The sequence below is a fragment of the Felis catus genome, chromosome B1 (assembly GCF_018350175.1).
Source record: "Felis catus isolate Fca126 chromosome B1, F.catus_Fca126_mat1.0, whole genome shotgun sequence".
Taxonomy (NCBI): domain Eukaryota; kingdom Metazoa; phylum Chordata; class Mammalia; order Carnivora; family Felidae; genus Felis; species Felis catus.
The window spans coordinates 197,833,060-197,860,614 of NC_058371.1; the positions used below are offsets into that span (position 1 = coordinate 197,833,060).

At 42.9% G+C, this 27,555-nt stretch overlaps 1 protein-coding gene and 1 long non-coding RNA gene across 3 annotated transcripts in view; one reads left to right on the forward strand and one right to left on the reverse strand.

Moving 5' to 3' along the window:
• Nucleotides 1-825: 825 nt before the first annotated feature.
• On the reverse strand, nt 826-6,692 carry LOC109499276. 2 transcript variants are annotated; one of them, XR_006597231.1, is made up of 4 exons: nt 4,641-6,692; nt 4,378-4,540; nt 2,809-4,261; nt 826-1,598 (listed from the first exon to the last, which is right to left on the reverse strand). It is a non-coding gene; the product is annotated as an uncharacterized LOC109499276 (long non-coding RNA). The 2 variants fall into 2 exon arrangements; XR_002741540.2 differs by having other exon boundaries at nt 826-4,261; nt 4,641-6,685.
• A 12,737-nt stretch (nt 6,693-19,429) lies between these two features.
• CLNK (cytokine dependent hematopoietic cell linker) overlaps nt 19,430-27,555 on the forward strand; it is a 164,923-nt gene continuing 156,797 nt past the window's right edge. Inside the window, exon 1 of the mRNA XM_023253310.2 lies at nt 19,430-19,636. The gene's annotated coding sequence lies outside the window, so the exon portion shown is untranslated. The remainder of the gene's footprint in view (nt 19,637-27,555) is intronic.

Consider the following 27,555-nt stretch of genomic DNA (forward strand, 5'->3'; position numbering starts at 1 on the left):
AAGGAGAATGTTCCATCGAGTCTTCCATTCACTAGAGTTTAGCCCCTCTTCCCGAAGCCTCTCCTCCAGCCCCCCACGGACTCATATTTGAAGAATAAATCTGCGTGGCAAATACCATCTGATTGAGGATGCCCTCAGTTTCTGACTCCAGAAGCGTTTCCATTGATCAAGTATATAATACCTGGCACCTGTGTCCATCCAGATAAGTTTATAGGGAGTTCCCTTCATTCTTCATGGGACTATGGAGTCTCAAATCCAGATGGATACATTTAGAGATGAATTTAAGACAGGTAAGAAAACCAGCAGGGACTAGGTCTGTTTTTGTTCATACACGCTGCAAACCAACTGTGTGCCAAATAGTTTACCTGGCACTATGCAATCATGTCATTTACGTTTTCCAGTTCAGGCTCTGAGCTTCAGAGAGTTAACTCATCCCCAACCCCACAGCCAGGAAGTAGAGTGTCTGGAATGTCAGGAACAGGGAGCCTAGACTCCATGTGTACCGAGGCTCTGACTGCCTCCCAGCTGCCCTGAGCAGATATGTCCTCTCTGGAGTCGGGAGTGACTGTGCTGTCCTGGCAGATCCTCCCTGCCCAACCTGGGAGATAAACACAGATCTCCTCCAGAATATGACTGATCAGGTGAGGGAGGGAACAGACCCGAAGGCAGCACCGTCCCCAGGGGTTCAGGGTAGGCAGCTGACATCAGCCAGCAAGAAGAAAAAAAATCCATTTGTAAAACAGCAGAAGAAAAATTAAACGTGCAGTTCCATCATTTTATATAAAAACTCAAGAATGAAAATAAACATGGTTCCAAGTTATTTTATTCTGAATTTATTTTTAATGCCAATGACAACAAAATAGCTCTTTTATGAGTCATTTTACAAAACAGAACACATGATTTCCTGAAATGGCATTTTACAGAAGCTTAAAGGAAACCACTGTGTGAAATGAGACAGAGTGCAGCTAACTCTGTTCACTTGGGGATCTTCCCCCACCCCACTCCCTCAAAGGCCCTCCCCTCTTTTCTCTAGCTACCTCCCCCCCTTCTTCTTGCAACTCTCACTCTAGCTGTCATTTCCTCATGGAATTTTTCTCTGGCCTGAATACCCTCTCATTTAAATAAGATCCCCCCAGTTACCTACTCTCAAAGGACATTGTACCATTTCTTCATTGCACTTCCTGAAATTGTGATCATTATTCTGTATGTGTTTATATGCCAGGCTCTTGGATACGTGGATGTGCAGCAGACAACCCTGTTATCTTGGAGCTTACAGTCTCCTTGGAGGAGCCGTATAGTTTCATTGTCTCTCTCCATCAATTATACTAAGAAGTGCAGAACTGCAGAAAACAAATGGACTTCAGGCAAGAACCATGAGAGCACATAGCAGGGAGCACAGGCTACACATGTTTCGACATTAAACATACACATAAACATCTGTGTCTCCTGTAAGACATTGTCTGTTTTGTTTGGCACGCATCAGGTACTCATTAAATGCTTATTGAAACACCTCATGAAATGGAAAGTAGCCACTTAAGACATGGCTAGTGGCTTAGTTGACGCCTGTGGCTCCTGGTTCCAAATTGAACGCAGCAGGTCTAAAAGATAAACATTGAGACTATTACCATTAACAATCCCACAAGGCACATGCCAACTTTCATCTCTGAGATGGATCCCAGACCTAATAAAACACTTGCCATCTTTCACTTAATCGTGCTGCTGCCTGGGTTCCACCCTGTGGACACCACCTTCTTGAAGAAATGAGCCTGGCGTGACACGAGCTTTCGCTGATGTTCTGCTTAGTCTTTGGATGGCCCTTCTTGTAGTCTTCTTCAGCCTATTTCTAAGATGCTGGTCCTCCTCAGGCATCTCTATTTCCTGCCCAAAGCCCTACGTGTATCAAGCAAGAAGAAAGACCTCAAGCTGCTATCTAAGTGGGAGTTCCTTCACCTGTTTTGCTTAATAAGCACTTGCACAGCAGACTATGTGCAGTAATGACTACATTCCAGGCACTATTCTAGATGTTTTATTAAATAATAATTCAATTAGGGTTGATACCTTCCACAACTCAAGAGTAAAGGCATGGCTGGAAACGGAATTCCAGACTCAGATCCAAGAAATGGTGGTGGGAGTGGATAACATTGCGGATGTTGGCTGCCCCCAGAAGCTCCTACAGCACCTCCTTCCTTGAGAAATAGCCAGCTGCCCATATCACTAAACACTGCTGTGAGAAGCCCCCGGTCACTTCTACCCACAGTGCTACCTGTCAGCCCCTCTCTCCAGGTGCTGATCCCCACCCTATTAATCCATAACGTGCATGCAGCATCCCAAGCATACATCCCAAGTACCTCGAGCCTTCAACATCCAAAACAGGGCTACCTTCCTCCTCCCTGCGCCATCTCATACGTTCCTGTAGACACATCCAACCTGGCCACAGTCCTCGGCACCTTTCTCTTCACCTGTCCAGCCTATCAATTAAAAGCCTTCCGGTTCATCTTTCTCTCCCTCCGTACGTAGACAATTGTGAGAGGCTCCCCTCTGGTAGCTTTGCTTTGGGTCCCCTCTCCCTTCTCGAAATATATGCTTTCCTATACACTCCTAGATACTCCAGATACTCCAGATACTCTACTAGATGTTCTAGATACTCTCCTTCACACTTCTCCCAGATGACCTCACAGAAAATGGGTATCAGGTCATGACGTGTCCATACCTAAGATGCTTCAACAGCTTCCTTGTGTCTCTAGAACAAAACAGGGAAGTCTTCACCTGGAAGGGGCAAGACGAATATGCTCATATGTCTAGCCTTACCTTTGGCATATGCGTCTTCATACCCGTGTGCTACAGGCATCCCAAGCTGCAGGCCTTCATCTCGGCCTCATCTTCCCAGTCTCCTATGCCTCTGAATAGGCAATTCTGTCTGCATCGAATGTGTTTCCCACCTCCTCCGACTGGTTCACAGCTCCTCCTGCCCCTGACCACAGGCTGAGATAGTATAGGATAGCAGCTAAGTGGATGAGCCAATCTACCTGGATTCAACTCTCAGCTCACACACCTCTATGCTCCCTCACCTTTTCCATGCCTCAGTGTACCCATCTATAAAATGAAGACTATAGTAATCTACTAGAGATAGGCTAACTCGCAGAGTTATTGTGAGGACCAAAAGAGCTAATATAGGTAAAGCCCTAATTATGGTGGCCCATGGCAAGCAAGGTGTGAGCTTTTATTATGATCAACTCCTGCATATTACCAGCTTCACCCCAACACCCCTTGTGCGTATCTCTTGTTTGTTCATTCACCAAACAATTTGTTTATTTTCAGTCTTTCACCTCACTGTAAGTTCCTTGAGAGGCAGGGATGGGTTTTGATTCATCCTGCCGACATCTAGCATAGAACATGGCAAGGGCAAGCAGCCTTTGGAAATTTACAGTACTAACAAGTAATGACAGTTTTTGTTTTTTTTTTTTTAAGTAATGACAGTTTTTATCTGTGCCCTTGCACACCCAACCTGGTACAGAGGAGCCAGGACACATCATTTAGTGTAGGACATGCAACCGCACTGGCAAAGAAAAGGCAAGTCTTAAGGAGAGGATTGAAGTTTATGTCTACCGACAATAGATGCCACTGAGCCTGAAACAGACAATGTCTGCTTGCAAAATCTGTAGCGTGATTTTAAGCATTTCCTGGTCAAAGTATTGGCAAAAAGGTAAAACAAATATATCTTATTCACGTCCAGAAAAGTTGGATGGTGATAGCCCCATGGCATCTTCATGTTACAAATGGAAGAATTAATCGAGGGCTTAGAGAAATGTGAACTAGGGAAAGGGGAGAGCTGCTAAGACCTCTTACATGTGCGAAAGATGATCACCATTTTCCACCAGGTTGAAATCATCTCAATCTGCTGAAGCGTTTTAGGCAGTAAAACAGTTGAATGATATGATTTCTAAATGCAAAGCCTCTGTGTAATTATAGATACACCATGCATACATTCTGCCATGACACTTGCATATTCCTGTTTGCATTGCTTACACAAAACCATGTTTCTTTTACTTTATGAAAGACAGAGATTTTTCAGGTAACTGTCCTCAACCCACGCTTGTTGTCTCACCAGCTCCAGTAAGAGTCTAAATTCCTTTTTTCACCCCTGGATATGGAGCAATATACATGACTTGGAGTCAGGAGGTCTGAGCTCCAGCATGGTCACGGCATTCAAGCTGCATGATTAATAGGTCTCTTCACTTCGCTGAGTCTCAAGGTTTCTTATCTGTAAAATTAAAAATAGCACCTACATCACAAGTCAGGTTCTGAGGTTTGAATGAGATAAAAAGTGTTAAATTTTGGGAGACTGTGAAGCACTGTGGATGTATAATAGGAACCCACCTATGTGTCTCAGGCAAAATAATGGATAATTCCAGGGTCTCTGTAAAATCACCATGAACATTTCTTTGGCTTTGGAGTTGGACAGGCTTGGATTCCTTTCCAGATTTCCTAGATATCTTTAACCACAGTGAGTTCTGTTTCCTGTAGAATGACCTGCAGTGCCCTGTAGCATAATCATATCAATCGCAAAGTTTTTACTGAGCATTTATGATGTTGGATGTGTTACATCGACTATCTCAGTTAATTGTTATTGCAATTCTCACCTTCTTTACCCACAAAGGCAACACCTTCACCTCCACCTCAGTCCTTTGTCAAATCTGTTGCTTCTCTAATTCCTATCGAAATGCAAATATTTTATACATAAATGCATTAGTCAGGGTTCTCCATAGATAGATAGATGATAAGAAATTGGTTTGTGTGGTTACAGAGGCTAAGAAAACTCTCAAGAGACAGACTCAGAGGAGTCAAGGTGGAGTTCAAGACTGAATCTAAAGGCCTGAAGACCAGGAGAGCATATGGCTTAAGTTCCAGTTTGAAAGTTGGCAGGCTTGAGACGAAAGAACAGCCAATGTTTCAGTCCGTGTCCAAAGACTGGAAAAGACCAATGTCCCAGATCAAACAGTCAAGCCAAAAGAGTTCCCTCTCACTCAGCCTTTCTGTTCTATTCAATTCTTCAAATGATTAGATGAGGCCCACCCACTTTGGGAAGAACAATCTGCTTTAGTCAGTCTACTGATTTCCACATTAATCTCATACAGAAACACCCTCATAGATACACCCAGAATAATGTTTGGTCAAATATCTGGGCACTTCATGCCCCATTCAAACTGACATATAAAATTAACTATCTCATCACAACTTACGTTGAATAATGCTCCCTGACCTTTCCTTGCAGATTTTAGTTAGAAGGTGGAAATACCTGAGAAATATGAGGATTTGAGAAGGTGCTCCATCAAGGGACAGGTGGGTCTAAGTGTGGGAGGAAAAAGCAGGGAATACCAAGTACAAAATTAGCTTAACAGATTTTCAGAAATATAACCAAACCTGTCATATATATTGTCACGCTTTATTTTTCCATTAGTAATCTATTCGTATATTTATGTATTCACTTTTCAACTAACATTTACTGAGGGCATAATATAGTCTAGGTATTATACAGGTACAAGGGCCCAAACAATCAACTAAAGTATAAAGCTTTCCCTCAAAGCACCTCTGGAAGCTGAACCCATGTTTTCAAATTTCTTCAGAATGATATGTTCATGAAACTCTGGACCTGTTGGTTTAGAATTTGCCTTAAATCTTATGTAGTTCACCCACCGCCCCGAGTGACACCCCCATCTTCACCATGGAATTACAACTTCTAGTCCTATCTGCACCGTCTGGGGTCTCACAACCCACCAACCAAGTCAATTTTCCTTTCTTTTTCTGCTCTGCTAAAGGTATTATTCTGAGTGGGGGGGAAAAAATGCCTATTTCAGCTTTTATCCCCACAGTCCTATTGATATCACACAAATCAACACAAAACCATCAATAATTCCATAGATGCATATCCTGTTGCTGGCTTTTTGTCCCAGTTTAATCACCATGATGATGAGCTGACGATGACAATTTAATGGCAATTTCTTAAATTCCTATCCTGTGCTATGCCCTTTTATAATTAGCCTCATGTTATTCTCGCAACTCACAAAGGCTAAAACAAAGTGTCCAGTGTCCAAATAAGTGGACCAAAACTTAGGCACAATGAATAGTTTGCTTAATGTTCCCGAGATAGTGAAGAGCCAAGTTGGGTTTGGAAGCCATTTCTGTATGACATCCTAGTCCATTCTTCACCTGCCACAGTAGGTAGTTTTGATGAAAAGGAAGCTAGAAAAGAGAAAATTGAAAGCAAATGTACCCTGTACATACCCAGTTGCCTTGCTTGCTACGTGAAGAATGTGTTCAAGTATGAGAAGCCACGCCTGTTGGACTCTTGAACTTTGAGGGTGGATTATTTGGGAGAAGTAGGTAATAATTATTTTCTCCCTCACAAGTTCATTCATGGCTGAAATTTTGTTTTCACAACCCTAACACTTGCAAAGACTATCAGTAGTTTCTTTTGCTCACAAAGAGAAATTTCCTGGCCACTCCCACACTAACTCTGTAGGGACTTTCTTAATTCAGTTGTGCGGACCTTTAGAAGATTGTCTTAGTTTTGCCCAAACCTCCACCTCCCCAGATTTTAGATGTTAAATAAATCATACTAAGACACAGCAATTCCTCATGGGTAACTTTGGGATGGAATCAGGCACAAGACCAATCCAATGTCACTGAGATTACTGCCCTGAACCTATGTGGTAGCCTCTGGTGACTTCAGGTACATACCTGACCTTTCTTGAATGGGCTTTAAGATTTCTTTTGCAGTCATGTGTGTCTGGAATTGTTCACCTGTGGCAGGAAATGTATCATAGTTTGGAAGATGAGAGGTGGGTTTGCAAGCCATAGCTGTACATTTCTTAGTTGTTCCAAGCAAATAAGATGTTGAGGGCACATACCCCATCCTTCTTCCTCATTTTACCCTACACTGGAACACTGGAACATCACAGTTCTGAGACTGTCATGTGCATGAGAATCACCAGCGGAACCTTTTTGGAATGCACAGCACTAGGTCTAAAACCCAGAGATTGTAATCATAGATCTGGAATGGGTCCCTGGAATCTGTATTTTTAACAAGTGTCCCAGGTGATTCAGAGAAAATCCTATAAAACCAACCATAGGAGAAACCTGTCTTAACCTGGCTCCCCCAGAAAAACAGAGTTTAAAGCATTACTAGAAAATTTGATCTTAGGGAAACTGGGAGGAAGGCAAATGGGAACGTGAGGTTAGGAAGGAGACCCAATGTGATATGATGGCACTGAGCTGGCTCAGCATTTTGTACCATGCCCAAGTGAGTGTTCCATCCCACTATCACACGGTGCTATCTTCCCAAGGTCCTCAAAAACTATTGAGACTTTGACAGTCCTCTGGAGGGGCATGAAAGGGAAAAGCTTATCTGCCAGCTTATATTTCCCAATATTCCCAATGGGATTTAATTCTCTTGTGCTTCCATTTGGGTTCTGCATAGGCTCAAGTGAGTACTGCAGTACCACATGCTTCAGAGGCAAGTGAGGTGCTCAGAACTGGAAGTGAGAGGCTCAAGGGGTGAATATCAGGTTACATGCTGGCAGACCATAGAGTAAGTGCAGTAGAGGTGGCCGATGAAGCTCAGGTAGAATGTGACTGTAGTCAGAGTTGGGTCCTGCCAGATGGCCTGAAGGACCTGTGGTGGCACATTAAAACCATCCAATACAGAGACCAGGGTCAACTTCCACCTTACTCCACCTACCTGGAGGACAAAGTCAATGGACCAGGACAAAATGGAGTCCTCAAAGATAACTAAGAGAACTGAGCTCCGTATGAGCTATTAAATGAAATGCTGAGCTGAAAACTCCCCTCTTCTCTCCTCACCACACTCATCTCCACTTTGGACAAGATGGACTGGAGAACCACATGCCTGGAAAGTGGCCCTGGACAAGGCTTGGAGGAAGAAGGAAAGAGCCTTGAGAATGTGACTTGGGGAGAGGGCTTTATTGCCCCCTTTTATCTCCTACCTCTGTCACAATAAAATCCACAAGGCCCCACAGAGCTGGTATGAGTACAAAGAGAGGTAGGCAGGGAACAGGACGTGTAGTTTAGTCTGGGAGGAAAAGCAGAGCAAGGAACGGTTTTGGGTTGGCCAGGTGTGAGCTAGGTCAAGCCTGGACCCATCTGCTTTCTGGTTCTGTAATACTGAAACTCTCAGAGATTCAATCTCCTTCTTTTTAAAATGGGGGTGATGGGGAGCCTGGGTGGCTCAGTCAGTTGAGTGTCTGACTTGGGCTCAGGTCGTGGTCTCGCAGTTTGTGAGTTCGAGCCCCACATCGGGCTTGATGCTGTTGGCACAGAGCCCACTTCAGATCCTTTGTGCCCCTCTGTCTGCCCCTCGCCTGTTTGTGCTCTCTCTCTGTCTCTCTCTCTCTCAAAAATAAATAAATATTTAAAAATTTTTAAATAATAACAATAAAAAAATAAAACAGGGGTGATGCCCACCTTGAGAAACAGTGCAAGTGCTTACCCAATTCAACATGAGCATAGTACCTGGGACTACACAGGTATCCAAACAGTGTGAGTGAATTTATTCCTTACCTTCTTCTCCAAGGTGCAGACCAGCAGTATGAATGTAGGCTGAAGGCTTGCACTCGGTCCCACCTGCTTGGATAAAAATCCAATGGACTTTGGCAATCTCGCACGCAAAAGAAGGTTTATTGCACTGTGTTTATGCTGTCGGTGCTTGTGCTCCTCGAAAGGCTGATGTAGCAATTGTAGGCTCCTGGAAGATGACTCCGGGATGGTTTCCCCACATCCTCTGTAACCAAGAGCAAAGGCTGAAGGAGCTGGTACACCATGTCATGAAGACTGGGCAGTCTTTCTGTTGGAAGGCCTAGAAGAGTTGAATACATTATCTCAAAGGCTAACTAAAGAGAAATTATAGCTGCTGGTCATAAGATCGAGGACCACCAGCATGTAAAGCCATGGTTTCTCTCTCTCTACAACACATGAAAATGGCCTATCATAGTTGTATTCCTGAAAAACCTCAGATCATTTCTTTATTTACTTATTTATTATATAATTTGTTGTCAAATTGGTTTCCATACAACACCCAGTGCTCATCCCAACAGGTGCCCTCCTGCATGCCCATCACCCACTTTCTTCTCTCCCCCACCCCCCATCAACCCTCAGTTTGTTCTCAGTATTTAAGAGTCTCTTATGGTTTGCCTCCCTCCCTCTCTATAACATTTTCCCCCCTTCCCCTCCCCCTGGTCTTCTGTTAAGTTTCTCAGGATCCACATATGAGTGAAAACATATGGTAGCTGTCTTTCTCTGCCTGACTTATGTCACTTACCATAATACTCTCCAGTTCCATCAGATCATTTATTTAGAATCACATTATGGGGGCACCTGAGTGGCTCAGTCAATTAAGCGTTCAACTTTGGCTCAGGTCATGATCTCACGGTTCATGAGTTTGAGCCCTGAGTCGGGCTCTGTACTAACAGCTCAGAACCTGAAGCCTGCTTCGGATTCTCTGTCTCCCTCGCTCTCTCCCTCTGCCTCTCCCTCACACATGCTCTGTCCCTTTCAAAAGTAAATAAACATTAAAAAGAAAGAAAGAAAGAAAATCATATTATGAAAACTTTGTTTCAACTAGGATAAAAAGGGGTTTGGAACTAGGTCTTACAGTAGGAAAATTGTTTTTCTATAGAAATTTACAAAATAATGGTGTTTCAAAGTAATAAATGTTAAGTCTCTGTGTTAGTTCCTGAGGGCTGCTGTAACATGTGCCAAAAACTAGGTGGCTTAAAACCACAGAAACGTCTTCTCTTACAGTTCTGGAGGCCAGCTGTCCTCCATCAATGTGTCAGCAGGACTGTGTGCCCTCAAAGAAAAACAAAAACAAAAAAGAGGTTAGAGAGGGAGGGAGCCAAAACATAAAAGACTCTTAAAAACTGAGAACAAACTGAGGGTGGATGGGGGGGGGGGGGGAGAGGGGAAAGTGGGTGATGGGTATGGAGGAGGGCACCTGTTGGGATGAGCACTGGGTGTTGCATGGAAACCAATTTGACAATAAATTTCATATTAAAAAAAAAACCTATAGCACAGGATCCTTCCTTGCTTCTGCCAGCTTCTACCAGCCCAGGGATTCCTTGGCTCGTGGTCGCATCAGTCAGATCTCTGCTCTCATCTTCACATGGCCATCTTCTCCCCGTGCATGGCTGTGTCTTCACAGGGTATTCTCTTTTCTGTGTGTCTCTCCTTTTGTTACAAGAACCCCCTTCACCTTGGCTTGGGCCACCCAAACCACCTCATCTTAAATTGGTTACATCTGCAAAGACCCCATTTATTAAAAAAAACTCGCATCCTGATGTGCTTGGGTTATAATTTCAACACATCTCTAGGGGGACACAGTTCAACCCAAAACAGGCTCTAAAATCAAAACATCGCTGAACGATTTCACTCTTTAATCACACCTCACTTTTACTCCTGAGCCTTGTCTCCCATCAACACCATCAGAATCATCACATTGCTTCTTACACATTCTCCTCCCTGTCACACCTGTTGCTATGAGAGACCAGGCTCAAAAAGAACCAAATAGAGTGGCCGTCTCACAAACTGTTCCAACAGCTTCCCTGATGCCCCAGAACAGGTTCTACTTCCCAGTTGAAATTCTATTACACATACACTCACAGGCCTATAATGAAAACCCTGTGTCCTCCTTAATTTATTAGAATATATTCAATCCATATTGGGCAATTGTTCAGAACAGGGACCATGCCTTCATCTAAGACCTCGTACTGACCCTACGGAGGCTCAGTATTCAAGTTATTTGGCATCAATTGAAAAGCCTATTTAACCCTTTCTTTTCTCTTTTCCATTTGCTAATCTGCAAGGTTGAATACGTCCTGTCCCAGGTGCCAGAACAGAGCATGAACAACACAGATTAAAGTCCAGGCCCCAACGAGGTGGTATCATTCCTTTGTTAATATTCATTGAGTACAACTCCATGCCCAGGGATGCTCCACATGATAGATTCCAACAGGGACAAGCCTCACCCTCATGGAGCATGTATTTCAAAAAACTTTTCCTTGTTCTCTTTCACCTCTTTCATTTTTACACCCTTCTTCTTAGGATTGTAGTTGTTCTGGACTGAACGTTTACATCCCCTCAAAATTCATATGTTGAAATCCCACCCCTCAATGCAATGGTGCAAGCAGGTTGTACCTTTGAGAGGTGACAATGATGAGATGAGGTCATGCAGGTGGGGAGCCCCAGGAATGCATTAGTGCTCTCTTACCAGTCACTAGACTAGTCACTTGCCCTCTCTCTCCGCTTTGAGGATACAACCAGAAGTTGGCAGCCTACAACTGGAAGAGGGCTCTCACCAGAGCCCTGTGCTGACACCCTGAGCTAGGACTTCCAGCCTCTAAAACTATGAAGAACAAGTTTCCATTGTCAATAAGCTCCCCAGTCTATGGCACTTCATTACAGCATCCCGAATTAACAGACACTAGCCTTCCTCTGGCCGCTATAAATACCTTTAGGAGTTTTAATGTGTGATCATTAAGGAACCATGCTCCCACTGCCTCTTAGAAAACCCCAGAGCCATAGAAGTCTCCTGGCACAGGGATAGCATCATGGACTATATGAAGAGCGCCAGCCTTCAAATCCAAGCCACAGAACTTCCAGTTTCACAAGTGCTAACCGTGAACTCAGTCCTTACTTTTAACTTCACTGAGCCTCTGTTTCCTCCTTTAAAAAAAAAAAAAAAAAAAAAAAAAAAAAAAAAAAGGAAAGCTATTGGCTAGGGAAAGTTTCTCCTTGTCCAGTGGTTTCCCAGCTGCAGGATCCAGTCAAGACTTGTAACTTCACTGCTAAGAGTCCCAAAAATAAAAATTATGAGTGATAGATGCATTATAGACTGAGAGGCCAATGAAGAAAAGCAAAGTTCAAGGAAAGAGTCTGAAAAGTGTAGTTACTCTACTTATACCAGCTATGGTTTTTCCTACTTGCTTTAAAGACAGAAAAGCAATTTTACTTTCCTTCTCCTTCCTCCTAGAAAAGAAAAATTAAAAAAGGAAAAAGTCAGAGAGAGAGAGTGTGTGCGCGCATGAGAGGTTAAAAGCCCTGTCTCCACTTAAAAGCCAAAGGTCCGACTCCATTTTTGGTGTTAGGCGTGGCCTCCTTCTTCTCTTTTTGAGTCCCACCTTGTTCCACTGCTTCCCCTACTGATGGCTCATCCCACGTGTCAAGAGAAACCTATCAAGATTCCTCCCTGATGTTCATGCCGTTTTCTTTTTTCTTAATCCGATTCTCACTTCAAGACCTAAATTCAGCCAATGTGAGGACAGATGGTGTGGGGCCCTTTGCCCTGCCAATTTAGCAACCCTGGCAATGGTTCAGCTCCTGCGTGGAGAGGGAGTGATTTTGCCTGCATGGTTTAAAAATACCACAGTGTTTTAACCTCCGGCAAAAGTGTTTGGCAAACAACCCATGGCAGATTTGCATGTGTGTGGATGATGTCACACTCCTCACCAGATTTGTCTAAACAAGTGTCTGCTCAAGATAAATGGCTGACTGTAGCTGCCATTTAAATGTAGCATTAGAGGCATAGCCTTGCCAGTCTTTAAAGAGATTTAGCTGAGAGGCTGAAATGGGTGCCATTGTCTTCATTCTTCCCCTGACTCACCTTGGTGGTTGGTCAGGCTCCCTCCACTTTATCATTTGAAAATGAGAGGTGTAGTCTACAGCCAATTCCATTCACCCAACTGCTGGGTGATACGCATACACAGTGGGTTCTTGGTGTTGTCAAGGGTTCCAAGATGAGAAGCAACAATGCCCCCCCTCAAGGAATTTGTGATTTAATAAGACATATGAAGCTCACCCCCAAAAGCTCATCATTTCCTTAACAGCCTCTTATGGGATCACCTCCACTCAGAAATCCCTTCCCTCCAGAGCTGCATCTAACTGGGTCCTTTTCTTCACTCAGGCCTCAGCTCAAATGTCACTTCTGCAGAGACTCAACCTCACACTGCCTTATATGAAGAAACACCCTACCCCATCCATCCCAGGCCACTCTCTGTCCTGCTAGCCTGTATCATTCCCTCAATGTGCTGCACTTTCTCTTACATATTCCTTTCTCACTGGCATTTCTCCAGGTACCGTAGCCTCTGCCATTTCTTGTTCCCATAGCCTTGGCAGGACAGACACACCAGCATTGTGGAGCCCTCATGATGCCAAAGCAGGGAGGGAATTTATGGAGACAGTGGGGACAAATGACTCTATCACCAGTATGGTGAGAACTTGGTGGTGCTGAGACTCTGCTTTTTCACGTGGGTAACAGTAACAATGATGCCAACATGGAGGCGTTATTGTGATAATTAAATTATGCATTTATGCAAAGTGCCTAGAACAAGGAGGTCTTACTCAATGTTAGTCCCATGAGGCTCTTCCGGGAGAAAAGTAGTGTGAACTAAGCACTGAATTTATATTTAATGGATATTCATTAATTGATAAACCACCTAGCATTTCTGTGAAGGCAGAGATTTAAGGCAAAAGCTCTTTCTGAATTTAGTTGTCACTTCCATGCTGTGAATGCAACAAAACTCGGCTAGAAAATAAATCCAAAAAGGTCAGAAACCTTGTTATGTTCACAATGGCCTTTCACCTCTGGCCCGTGATCTCTTACACTGAGCTCTGGGTCTACCTACATTGGGGTTTGCCTTGCTATAGGATGTTATTAGGAAGCCAGGGACTTCTGAAGGTCCTTTCTGGAGAGAATGGACCTTCTATGGGAACAAGCCCACCTGCTACAGTTCCCCAGACACCAGAGGAGCTTGAATATCCACTCTGTTTATATGTTGGGTTCTCCCTAGGGAGCTACTTCTCAGCAGTCATGAAAATTGCCCGGCTGAAGGCATAGACCCAGTTGATATGGAGCACATCTGAAACCCAGCACAGAACTCAACTCATGCTCACACCAAGATTCCCCTTTCCAGAGTGCTAGTGAGGCATGTGAGAGAGACCACAGCTAACTGAGAGGCTCATAATGTTCCTTGAGATAGGATGTAGGATGTAAGGCAATTAGCATGAGGCGAGCCCCATTCAGGGGTCCTGGAATCAAACTGCCTGAGGCCCTGACATAAACAGGTGTGAAGCTATTAAAAAAAAAACAACAAACCATAAATGCTGGTGCCAATTAACCTAGGTTCTCACACAGGAGCTCTCATACAACTTATAAAAAGTACATGGATTTTGATCCATTACAGGAGACAGTACCCTCAACTAGGAATTTATAAAACAAACACACCTACCATGATCGTGTTGAACAGTCCCTCTTGTGTTTGGGGGCTTATATGTGTATGTGCAAGCTGCACATACAGCTTTCAGGGTTGACGTCAGGCCTTGACACGATCCTGAGACCAGCAGTGCGACAGGAGTCTGAACTTGGCAGTCACCACCCACAAAAGGAAGAAAACAAACACCAAACACCAGGATGTTTAGGATGCTTACCAAGGACCAACAATTTTTCTTAACCACCTGAGGTTATTTTTTTTAATTTATTTTTTTATTTTTTAAAACTTACATCCAAATTAGTTAGCATATAGTGCGATGATGATTTCAGGAGTAGATTCCTTAGTTGTCCTTACCCATTTAGCCCATCCCCCCTCCCACTACCCTTCCCGTAACCTTCAGTTTGTTCTCCATATTTATGAGTCTTTTGTGTTTTGTCCCCCTCCCTGTTTTTATATTATTTTTGTTTCCCTTCCTTTATGTTCATCTGTTTTGTCTCTTAAAGTCCTCATATGATTGAAGTCATATGATTTTTGTCTTTCTCTGACTAATTTCACTTAGCATAATACCCTCCAGTTCCATCCACATAGTTGTGAAAGGCAAGATTTCATTCTTTTTGATTGCTGAGTAATACTCCATTGTGTATATATATACATGCACACACCACATCTTCTGTATCCATTCATCCATCAATGGACATTTGGGCTCTTTCCACACTTTGGCTATTGTTGATAGTGCTGCTATAAACATGGGTGTGCATGTGTCCCTTTGAAACAGCACACCTGTATCCTTTGGATAAATACCTAGTATTGCAATTGCTGGGTCATAGGGTAGTTCTATTTTTACCTTTTTGAGGAACCTCCATACTGTTTTCCAGAGTAGCTGCACCAGCTTGCATTCCCATGAGATTATTTTGTTCGTAAAATTGCAAAAGAAAACCAACGAGAGAGCAAGAAAAGCAGGAAAGTGGTTAGGCCAGGCTTTATGATTTTTTGTTTTTGTTTTTGTTTTTGCCTCTCCAACACATTGTCTCCACTTTAGAGAAAAGCGAATTGAGAATTAAGCCTGTTTCTGTGTGGAATGTTTATTCACAAGAAGCCAGTTTCTCTGGGGAAAAGCGAGTAATGGGTACTCCGTGGGATCTCTCTACATGATTTTGGCAATTGCTTGTGAGTCTATAATTGTTCCAAAATAACATTTTTTTAAATCAGAAAATAATTTTTTAAAGTATAGATACAAATTTCCGTTTCTCCTTATGTGCATTAAATTCATAGAATTTGAAAAAATATCTAGTGAACTGTTTGAATGGGTTCCAGGTGGTTGACATGTGGTTACACCTTCTACCTATATTTATGTGATAAACTTATCATTTCATGAACTGAAAATGCCACGAGGTTACGCGTATCATGCTCCATTTTTTTAAGGGTGAGCAATGAGAGAAATCAGTTAAGTTACATAACTTGCTGAAAGTAATTCAATTAGTGGAGCCAGGAGGGATTTGAACAAAGCCAGAGTAACTCCAAAGCCTGACAGTCTTGCAGTCTGCCTCCCAGCAGGGCCTGCAAGAGCCAATAAAAGCTTTCTTTCCCTCCATCCCAGGAACCATGGTCCTACTTGAACATAATTAGGTCTTAAAAGTCTTGCTTTCTGGTTTTTTATGGGGGGTTTTTGAGGGGGGTTGGTTTTTCCTGTAATTCTTCCACACAATCTACCCAAGGTCTCCATACCCTGAGTGGACTAGCCAGAGAGTGAAATCTCAACAAACTCACTGTGTCAAGCATTGACAGAAATGTCCCATTTGGACCCACAGGCAACTCAGCACATAGCCTGCATCCTTTGTTCATAGGTGGGGTGGTTCACTTACCTATCCACCAGGTACTATTTCTGGTGGCCTCATATTATGCTGTAGTTGGCACTGTAAGAGGGCCCCAGGGAAAACCAAGGGACTGATACTAATTAAATGCCAGGCATAGTACAAGACACTTTGCAGGAGGTAAGTAATGTAATGCTCACAGTAAATATCATCATCCCCAATTTACATATGAGACAGAACGGCCAAGCCTTTTGCCCAAATCCAGGTAGACTCTCAGTGATAAATCTCATGACTTTTGATCTGGCCGCTAAAACCCAAACTCCTCTAGGATTTCCCAATACCCCTAGTATGACGCAAGGTCCATGGACCCCATAAACTATGCAGGTGGGGTATGGAATGTGGTGGGCAAGAGATAAGAACTCATGAAGCAACTAACACAGAATGAATTGTCACCCAAATCAAAGATGACTATCAGGGGGTCCTCCAGCTGAGGAATGTAGAATGGACAGCAAGAAAGAGGGAAGACATGAATGGGAGCCTGTGGGTGGCTGGCTCAGACTCAGAGAACGCAGCCAGTCTCTCGGGCTGTTTCTGTGCCACCTTCACCCTGTTGTTCTGCCTTTCAGTCACCTCTGCTTTTTTACATTCCACCAATGAGCTACAGATGCTGTCCCTTCCACCCAGGCATTTAGACAAACAATTGCTTTGGCCCTGAATGTTCTCCTTGACCTTTGCTCCCTCCTTCTCTCTTTCTTCCTGCTCCGTTCCTTACTTCTTTCATTCTTCCTCCCTCCCTTCTTTTCTTTTTCTCCTTCTTTCTTTCCTTCCCTTGCTCTCCCTCCCCCCTTTCCCCTCTTTAGTTCTAGCAAATTCCAGCTCATCATTAAAGACCTTAATATCACCCGTCCCAAAGGGAGTCTTCCCTGAGTCCCCAGAGTAGAATAAAAGCCACCTACACTATTAACAACTCTCTACTATACCAAACTGTCTTCAATTCTTCTTTGGTAAAAAGGAGGGACTTTTTTTTTTTAATAATTTACATCCAAATTAGTTAGCATATAGTACAACAATGATTTCAGGAGTAGATTCCTTAGTGCCCCTGACCCATTTGGCCCATCCCCCCTCCCACCACCCCTCCAGGAACCTTGTTTGTTCTCCATATTTATAAGTCTCTTATGCTTTGTCTCCCTCCCTGTTTTTATATTATTTTTGTTTCCCTTCCCTTACATTCATCTGTTTGTCTCTTAAAGTCCTCATATGAGTGAAGTCATATGATTTGTCTTTCTCTAATTTCACTTACCATAATACCCTTCAATTCCATCCACGTCACAAATGGCAAGATTTCATTCTTTTTGATTGTCGAGTGATACTCCATTGTATGTATATATACCCCATCTTCTTCGTCCATTCATCCATCAATGGACATTTGGGCTCTTTCCATACTTTGGCTATTGTTGATAGTGCTGTTATAAACATGGGGGTGCATGTGTAAGGAGGGACTTTTCATATCATCAAGACTTACAATCCTGTTGTAGTCCAACTACTAACTAGATTCCAACATGAGCATTAGATTTTTTTTCCCAAAGGCGGCCACGGTAGCTCCCTGTATCTACCCCTTGGGTGATGTTCTCCCACGTTCATTCTGGACTTGATCTTGTGATTTACTTTGGCCAAGGGGACCATGGCAAACAGGATGCAAGCAGAGACTTGGAAAAGACTTGAGCCTGAGACTTTCCCTCTCTGTTGCACTTGGAACCCTGAGGCTACCATATCAATGAGCCTGGGCTAGCCTGCAGGATGGTGAGAAGCCACTTGGAGGAGAACTGGGGCACCTGGCTAACTTCCTGCCAACCAACGGAAATGTGAAGGTAAGGAGCCCATGTCCTCCAGCTGCATGCCAGCCAACAAGTAGAGACCAGATGATCAGGTCCTGCTGTGGGTTAAATTGTGCCCCCCCCCCACAGTCAAATTCATATGTTAAAATCCTATCCTCTAGTGCCTCAGAATGTGACCTGACTTGGAGACGGGGTCCTCAAAAAGTAGTCAAGTTAAAATGAGGTCATTAGGGTGGGCTCTACTCCTATGTGACTGGTATCCTTATAAGAAGGGTAACTGTGGACACAGGCATGGGAAGAACACAATGCGAAGATGAAAACCTCCATCTACAAGCCAAAAACAGAGACCTGGAATAGGCCTTATTTCACATCCTCGGAAGGAACCAATCCTGTGGACACCTGGATTCAGACTTCCGGCCTCTAGAACTGAGAAGCAGACAATACGGTTGTGTTGCTTTAACCACCGATTCGGTAGAACTTTGCTACGGCAGCCCCAGGAAACCAACACAGGCCCAGAGCAAATGAGCTCTGGGCTCATTCGAGCCCAAGTGAGCCGCACAATAGTGAGCTAAATAAAATGGCTACTGTTTTAAGTCCCTGGTGCATCAAAAGCTAATTTATAAAGTGGGTAAATGTCTTGGATTTTCATAGGCTTCAGTTCTCACAATTACAACATGGGTTTAGGTGCCTTTTCCTCCCAAGATTATCAGTAAGATTTAGTAAGATATTGCCTGCAAATTGGTCAGCACAGTTCTTGGCACATAACCAACATTTAATGAGTGCCAACATTTAATGTTACCTTGAGGGTATAAGTTAGGTCAACACCAGATTTATCTACCCAAGAAAAGATAAACTTCCACCTGTGAATTTATTTTCAATGATCTTGGGATTTATTGTCGAATTCAACATCGATGCATATAAAACCAGAGGGTCAAATGGCGAGAGCCAGATTACACCAGGCATTTGCAACGACTTACTGCCCACTTAAATGAACCAGAAGCAAGGCAGAGAGAAATTAAATATGCTGAGCGCCAAATATGTTCCCCAAATCTCGCTACAGGTCTTTATTTGCATTATTTTGCTCATTTCTTGGAACAGCTCTAAAATATAAATATTATTGTCCCTCAATCACAAGAATGGAAGCTAGTTGAGAAACTGAAACTTGTCTGAGATCACACAGTTAAGAAGAAGCAGCTAGGCATTTCTCATGCCGGACCCGTGTTCTCACCATAGCACCTGACGGATCCGGTCCACATGTCTCGTGTGGCCTCAGGAAGCCACTGCAACATGAGGTCACAAGCTCATCAGTGTGCATGTGAAACAAGACTGGCAAAACCCACCTTTTATGCTCGAGTGTTGCTCAGCAATCCGTGTAGGTGTGTTCTGGTAATTGTGAAGGGACTCCGTGTATCTTTAAGGACATCCTTTTGGGTTGAGAGACCTTCACATACTGCACTTTGACCAAAGAGGAAGTCCTACCCACACACAGGTCCCACCACCCTAGTCTGTGGTTGCATTTCACAGGAAACACAACCTCAAACGGACCTAGCAGGGGCTTTCTGCTGAAGGACACTGCTTAGCATTGAGAACAGTTCACCCCACTGCCTTACGGATTACCAGCTGTCAGACGTCTCTGCAATGCCGCCTCGGGAACCCCTCGCAGGAGACCAGCATCTCAGCACGGGACCTTGTGCACGGCCGCACTCTTCAGGTAAACTAAGTAGGCCAGCTCCCTCTGAATGGGCATCTCACTGGCATAAATGATCGTTAGGAAAGAGCTGAGACACCACGCCAAAAAAAAAAAAAAAAAAGTTTTTATAACATTGAATGCTGGGCCTTCTATAAAGCATCGAGCAGCATAAAGAAAGCCAGCTCCCTTAACTCAGTTTCTAAAGATCTCTTCATTCTGCTGGAAGAAAGAATCAAGATACCTACCCATTAAAAATTAAAAGTCTAGATGTTTTCAGTCTTCTCATCCCGGAGCTTGGACCCCCTGACTGTTTGCTCCTAAAATCCAAAGGCCGGGCTGGTTGCTGGCTTTCTTGGCTGACCTTCATTAGGACAGCCCCCTAGAAAGGCAGCCTCAATTCAAAGTAGGTCATTGAAAGTAGAAGTTAACTTAACTCCTGGAGCCCCTGTGGATATATATATATATATATATATATATATATATATATTTAATGTTCTAAATTGAAATCGTTTCCTTTCCGGTTTGGTGTGACTTTGGAATCATGCCAACCATCCTTCTGCTCACAGGGATGAGGAGCCCAAGAATAAGAGTGAAGGTGGGTACAATCCTCACCCTCCAAGGTGCTGGGGAGGCACCTCTGCCAGGCTTTTCTTGGAAAGAAGAGACAAAACATAAATGACACAGAAAAGGGAGTTAAGGGTCATCAACGTCTGTCCGCTTTACAAGCTACAGTCATGGAGGAAATTTATCAACACTGATGTTTTTCTTGTGTGCCAATGTTACTTATCTGAGCATACCCTTTGTGTCTCTTGTAGCATACCCCTCGGTGCTATCGCTCCCTTGGACTCCCGGGGGGCCCCTCAAACCACAGGGAATGGTTATTTCAAAACCTAGGAAGGCAGTGGTAGGACAGGCCAGTTGGAGGTCTGCCAGAGAAATGACAAAACTTCAGAAAGCCTCTGAGAAACTGAAGATAAAACATGCCCCCAGAGAAACAGGAAAGGCGACTGGCATTTACAGCTCTATCTCTCGACGGCCAGTCTGTGTGCATTAACTCACCTGATCCTCATACCCGACCTTGAGAGTTGGGTAGTATTTTCCCTGGTTTACAGGGGAACTCAAGGGGTCCAAGTAAATGTTCAAAGTTGTCCAGCCACTGATGTCCTAACAGAATTCAAAAGTACCCTGATTGTACCTGAGCTGACCGAGAGGAACAGTATTTCCTGGCAGCTTCCCAGAGTTCATCTTGCAGCCATTCCTGGAGCGGTGTTAGACACCGGCCCTCTATAGGCCATATTTCTCTTTCTTCTCTCCAAGGAGCCCTCGCAGATGACTCCACGAACAAGACCATTCTAAAACCAAAGATTATTCTTTTCTGTACCATCTGGCCAGCGCTGGCCTTCACATCAGGAGACCCTATTTCTAGCTCACTTTGCCTTGAGTCAGGTGCTGTCCTGGAAAGACTGTGGGGTTTCACATCTGACAAGCTGGTCGAGATCCAAACTCTGCCACTTGGACCAGACATGTTACTTTATCTCCTCCGATCCTCGATTCCCACATCTTTACGTTGGAGCAGCATCACGTAGCACTTGCACAGACAACTACTTAGCCTCGATAATATAATATTTACGTTAAATGAAATGTGGTACATATTTAACACTTGGTGTGCACTCAATAAAGGTCGGCTCGCTCGCCATTACTTTCTTCCCCCCCCGATCAGTGCTGGCCTCATTCCTAAAACATGCCATGAAATTTTGAATACAGATAAATTTATGAATGTTTTATTTTAATAATCTCATTAGAGAACAGTAATATACCACAGTTTCATGGCCTGTGCAAGCAGCCTCAACTAAGTAGAGAAGGTGACTTCAGGTCATTTAAAAGATCTTGCCACAGAGGCTCAGGAGAGTTGATGAGGGTGTACAGCACAGTGCAAGCGAAAGAGAAGGAACTTTGAAGGCAGTCAAAGCTGTGTACGAATGTGATGTGTGACTTCTGTGTCTTTGGGTAAGTGGCTTAGCTTCTCCGAGCTTCAGTTAGATGTTGTTGGCATCTTATAATTTGAAAGTGGGTAAAATGATACACTTTGTGTGTTGCTGTGAAGATGAGAGCAGATGTACCTACAGCATCTGACACAGAGATGATATTCAGGGAATGGACAAGTGGTGGCTGGGCAGTGTCATTGCCAAGGTCACACAGTCAGTAGCAGGGCTACATAGAAGGATCTTTTTTCTGAACACCACTACATAAAGTAGTTATGTTCATATGTCGACTATACTTCAATAATAATTTTTAAAAAGCAGTTATATGCACTAGTGCAGACAACTGCCAAGGTCCACCAAGACCTGAGTTCTGGAGAGTTCCTCCAGGCTATGTCTACCCATTCTAGCATGAGAAAGATGCAATGCTCAAAGGGGCTACATCTTTAAACAGAGATAACTATTCGAGTCTAAATTAGATTTATTTTTACAGATTGAAACAAAATCTCCAGTGATATCGTGAAGTGAATTATCAATAAGTTTGAGAAAGATCCAGTTAAATAAGTTCAATATCAGTAACTTAAGAAAGAAAAATTACCATGAAAAACAGAACAGTGGAAAAAAAGTCATTATGGGAATATCCTTTGTGCGTTTTGTTTCATTTGTTACTTTTGTGGACAGAATACATTGGAATCATCATCATGGTTCACTCTTTTTTTTTAGTGAGTATATTCATTCTTACTTGGTATGAGAGAATGCTGAGGTTCACAGCGATTCCTTACATCGTCCACTTTACACAGTGAATAAGAGGGAAAGTCAGAAATGGGACCCAGGTCTCCCTGAATCCCAAGCTCCTGCTTTGTGCATGATGCTTCATCAGTGCTCTGATGGATGTATTCAGGGTTAGGATCATAGCATCGCTTTCCTTCAAACTAACCAATAACATGTTAGGACTCCCAGATATACCGCAAGCAATAGCAAAACAGGTGTATGAGTTTGGTTATTTTATTTCATTGGTGATGCTAATCGAGAGACTCCCCAAAACCCAAGCATTAGAAAGGGAAGTCCGTGGTGCACTGCTGTTTGCTATATAAACTGAGAGGATCAAAAAAATCTGGAAATTCAATATCCATGTGTTTCAAGGCACAGCCTTCCATGGTTGTGGGTTCTCTGTTGAATTTAGTGTGAGATAAATATGAGGGGTGGCTAATATCCCAGGCCCAACCTCTAAGAGTCCCTGTGGACCCAAATTTAGTCATCAGCTTTGCAGATTCCATCCAAGGTATCCAAAGTTGATGAGACTCAGGGTGTTGTCTCTGGCATTCTGGCCCATACCTCTGTCTTTTGTGACTCTGCTCAAGTGTTAAAAGTGTACTTGGGTTATAAGTTCCTTTCCAGTAGGCAAATCTATGCAGGAAACCAAATTACTGCCAGAAGGCAGCCTCCTGAAAACAAAGTCAGAACTGGGTCATCATGGTCGTTCAATTCACTGAGCTATGGATGGTCTGATGTCTTGATAGAAACCGGAAGCTAGTCTGCCCCATGTCTACCTATGGATGGATGTTCATAGGTCAGTTTTCCCTTACTCCTGGGCATGGCTGGGGATCTCCTGACCAGCTCTACTTCTCTGGATATTCCCTGTAAGAACACTTCCCTACCCCAAACTCCTACTTCTCTTCTCAAACTCTACTCTCTACACCACCACACCCACTCTTTGAGAAATAAATAGCCCGTGTTTGGATTCAGACTGTCACTTCCTAGCAGAATGATTTTAGCATTATTTAACCTCTCAGGACCTCCAGTTATCCTTTATAAAATGGAATTGCAATACCCATCTTTCGGATTTGTGGGGAGAAATGAGATGCAGTATATAAAAATTATGTATTATGCTGCGTGGCAATTATTAAGTGCCAAGTAAAGGATAGTGGCTATAAAATCATTTTTAGCATGGTCATCATGAGTTTATTTGCTATTCAGGCAAACGTTGATTAGATTCTTTGGGCTTTTTTTCCTGCTTTTTAAGAGTCTTGACCTGGACGTCTGGGTGGCTCAGTCAGTTGAGCATCCCACTTTGGCTCAGGTCATGGTTTTGTGGTTCATGAGTTCGAGCCACGCATTAGGTTCTGTGCTGACAGCTCAGAGCCTGGAGCCTACACTGGATTCTGCGTCTCCCTCTCCCTGACCCTCCACTGCTCGTACTCTCTCTTTCTCTCTCAAGAATAAATACACATAAAAAAAAAAAAAAAAAGAGTCTTGACCTAAAGTCCTATTTTAAGGTGATTTCTCCAGGAGGCTAATCTCATCATTTTCCTATTTATTTTAATCATTCATCTATCAGAGCCTTGGTAGTATCTTACAACTCCCCAAATGTACTGATCCTCTGAAAATATTAAGACTTAATGAAAAATGATAGAAATTCGTTTAGAACACTGTCCTTGCCAATTTCAAATCCTCGGTGTCCTTGAAAATGCTCAACAGTTGCCTGTTGAACTATACTGCATAACTGCTTATAGTTGACAAAATATTTTCACTTCCACCATCCCACTTGGTCTTCAAGCCTATCCTATGAGTAAAGGGCAGGCAGTGTTTATATCCCCTCTTGGGGGGGGGGGGGCTGGAGAAACAGACTCAAGTCACATGGCACACCGTATAGTTCAGCACACCCGGGCTTAGGGGATTTGCCAGGTGAGTGATCTGAATAAAAGAAAGGGCAAAGAAAGAGTTAATTATACGGAGGAAGCTCAATTCAGGAGTTAAGTCCTAAATGCACTTGAAGTTACAAAGAAAGCAATGACCTCATCTGAATCCATACTGTGCATTTGTTCACTAGACAGATTTGGCTCAAGAGAAGTCTTGCTGAACAAAATGACAGGATTGCTCAATATTGAAAAATCTGGGTCATTTGGATTGTTGCTGTATGAGGGAATCTAAAGTAAACAGGGTGTCCTACATAGGGTTCTGGAATTCAGCAGATGGCATTACTATTATTGTTGCTGCTGTCATTGTTGTTGTTATAGATTATATTACTCTCAGTCCAGTCTCTATTAGATTACCTGGCTTTTCATGCCCCATCTTTGGATTTAAAGATGCTCTCAAACTTCTTTGAGACCTACCTTACTGTGAAACAGCTCATCATAAAACAACCAGCATATAGCAGGTGCTTAATAAATGACTATTTCAAGAATGACAGTGCTTTCACCAGCAGTCTTTAGATGTCTATGGGGGAGGTGGGTCACCAGGCCTATCTCCACCCCAAGGCCAGCCTATAAATTGTGGCAGATGATGACAGATAGATGGACAGATAAATAGATGGATGGATGGATAGATAGATAGATAGATAGATAGATAGATAGACAGGGGTCTGGCAGTATTAGCCCCAATCAGTGAAATTCTGCCGTGATTTATGAGAGCCAAATGAAAATGGGGTGAGGCAAACAGGCAAGCCTTTTTAAAAAATGATAAGGAAACATCTAATGAGGCTCCTGGTCATCTACATTTTAGTTTTGCTACAGTCTAGTTTTATCTGAGCAGTAAAACAATTTCAATGATAAGAAAGCAAGAAGAAGGAATGATGGAGAGAAGGAGAAGAGGAATGGAGGAAAAGGAAAGAAGGGAGAACAGAAGGAAGAAAAGGGATATGATAAAACAACAGGAGTGAAAGAGAAAAAGGATAAAGGAAGAGACTATTTACTATAACATGGAAAAAAGGGGGGAAAGAGAAAAAGCTTACCATGGAAGGAAAGTAACCCTTTCTGCAAAAGAGAAAAGAATATGGCTCTTAAAAACAAAATGCACCGGGAGGAATAAGTTCCAAAGTCTATAGATTGCATCAGATCATTAAGGGTGTTTTCAAGATCATTTAAAATAAAAAATGGATTCACATGCACATTGCCTTGAGATACTTAAGGGAAGTTACTTGTTACCAAGACAGTTGCAAAATCTTTTTTAAAAATATGCCCATACTTAATAGCAGAAAAACTAGGAAAGCAGTTTCCCATATTCCTCCAAAAAAAATCTATACTAACAATCCATTTGACTCCAAAGGCTTCCATTTGTTGGAAATCCAATAAAATTAAATGTTATACTTAATTAAATGTAGCTGATTGCTCTGACCAGGGTACAGAAATAGAAATCCAATCAGCATACAGCTTCCTCTAAGTCTGAGCATCTCAAAGATGTCACTTTCTCATTTTTTATGTGAAAATAGAAGAAAATTGCATATAGTTGTGACCGAATTAATAAACATCTGAGTCTGAGAAATCAGATTTTCAACACATTTACTCAAAGCATGTGCAGGTGTGCCCACACACAGACACGTATGCACACACATGCGCACACACACACACACACACACACACACACATTCCCTGGCCCTTTTCCCCAAATACACACCCAGTATCCCCTCCTTCCCTCCCTCGACTCCAAGTAACGTCCACCATTTTGGATCTGTTGGATATGATGGTATAGAAAATCAGATGTGTGTTGTATGACTTCTCCTGTTTTTGTGTTTTAATGAGAAAAAGAATCAAGCCTTCATTTTGACCCTCCCCTCCAGCCTTGACCCAGTCTTAGCCGCGGAGCTATGTCGTACCTTCTTGACTTTCTCTAATATTCTCCTCGTGGTTTGCTTTCAGCCATTTCCTCTAGCTCTGCTCACGTGCACGGTCATTACGAGAATGCTGTTTCTTAAACTTTGAAATAAAGAGGCTAGCATTTTTATAAGCCTTATCTTCCAGGAATAAATGAGAAATATTTAAGAGGAGAAAAAAAAACCAAAAAACAAAAAAAAACAAAACAAAAGATTCCTCACTATAAAAGCATTGTTTTTCCTTCATAAAATATTAATTTTGGATCAGGTGAAATGCAGCAGAAATATTTATGATAACATGGCCCTTTGCAAGCTTGGTTTGGTAGCACCAGCGAATTCCCAGTGGAGAACAAGATTTCTCCAGGATAACAAGGAAACGTGATTTGTTGCTTTACATATTTCCAATTGTGTAAACTGCTTATGATACCATAAGGGTATTAATTATTTTTGGATTAAGATCCGCACCAAAATCCAATCCATTTATAAAACAAATCTTTTCTTCCTAACACATTCACTGAGACCCCAGGCGGGTTTCCAGCTCCGAAGCAGCCATACCGGTTTTAAAGCCCAGATCTAATGTATGTTCCTTGGAAATCTTATGCACCCTCCTATCTATAGGACCTTGCTTCCTTTATCTTAGTTTTCTGAAATATTTATGTGTTTTAACCATCAAATCCATTACTTAAAAAGAAAAATTCTTTTCAGGGGTGCCTGGGAGGCTCAGTATGTTAAGTGTCTTACTCTTCATTTCAACTCAGGTCATGATCTCAGGATTCATGAGATCGAGCCCCGCTTCTGGCTCCATGCTGATAGAGTAGTGACTGCTTAGGGTTCTGTCTCTGTGTGTGTGTGTGTGTGTGTGTGTGTGTGTGTGTCCATCCCCTGCTCTGTGTCTGTGGGTCTCTCTCTTTCTCAAAATAAATAAATAAACATTTTTAAAACAAACAAAAAGAATGCTTTTCAGTGCACAAAGTACTTAGTAAGATAACCAAATATAATAATTGGGACCATCCCCTCCAAAACTGTGGGGTTATTTGGTCAAAAAGGATGGTTAGGGCGGGGATTCCTCTACTCCCAGGACCCCAGCCACACTGTGCACCTCTCTTTGGCAAGGCCCTCTTTATACCTTGAGAGCAGTGGATTACGTTTTAATGGGAGGCATCATAGGGTAGAGCAGTGTTTTTCAAACTGGGCTTCCTTCTGGACCCCAAAGATCTCCAGAGTCTTAGGTATCTGTAATTCCCATGAGAACTCTATCCCTGAAATGAAAGCACAGAATTCTAAGCCAAAATTAATTAAGAGTGTATTTTGTTTCTTTTGCCTAGGCTTTGAAAGCTGGTACATAGGCAGTTATAGTGCCCAGGTTGGCATTT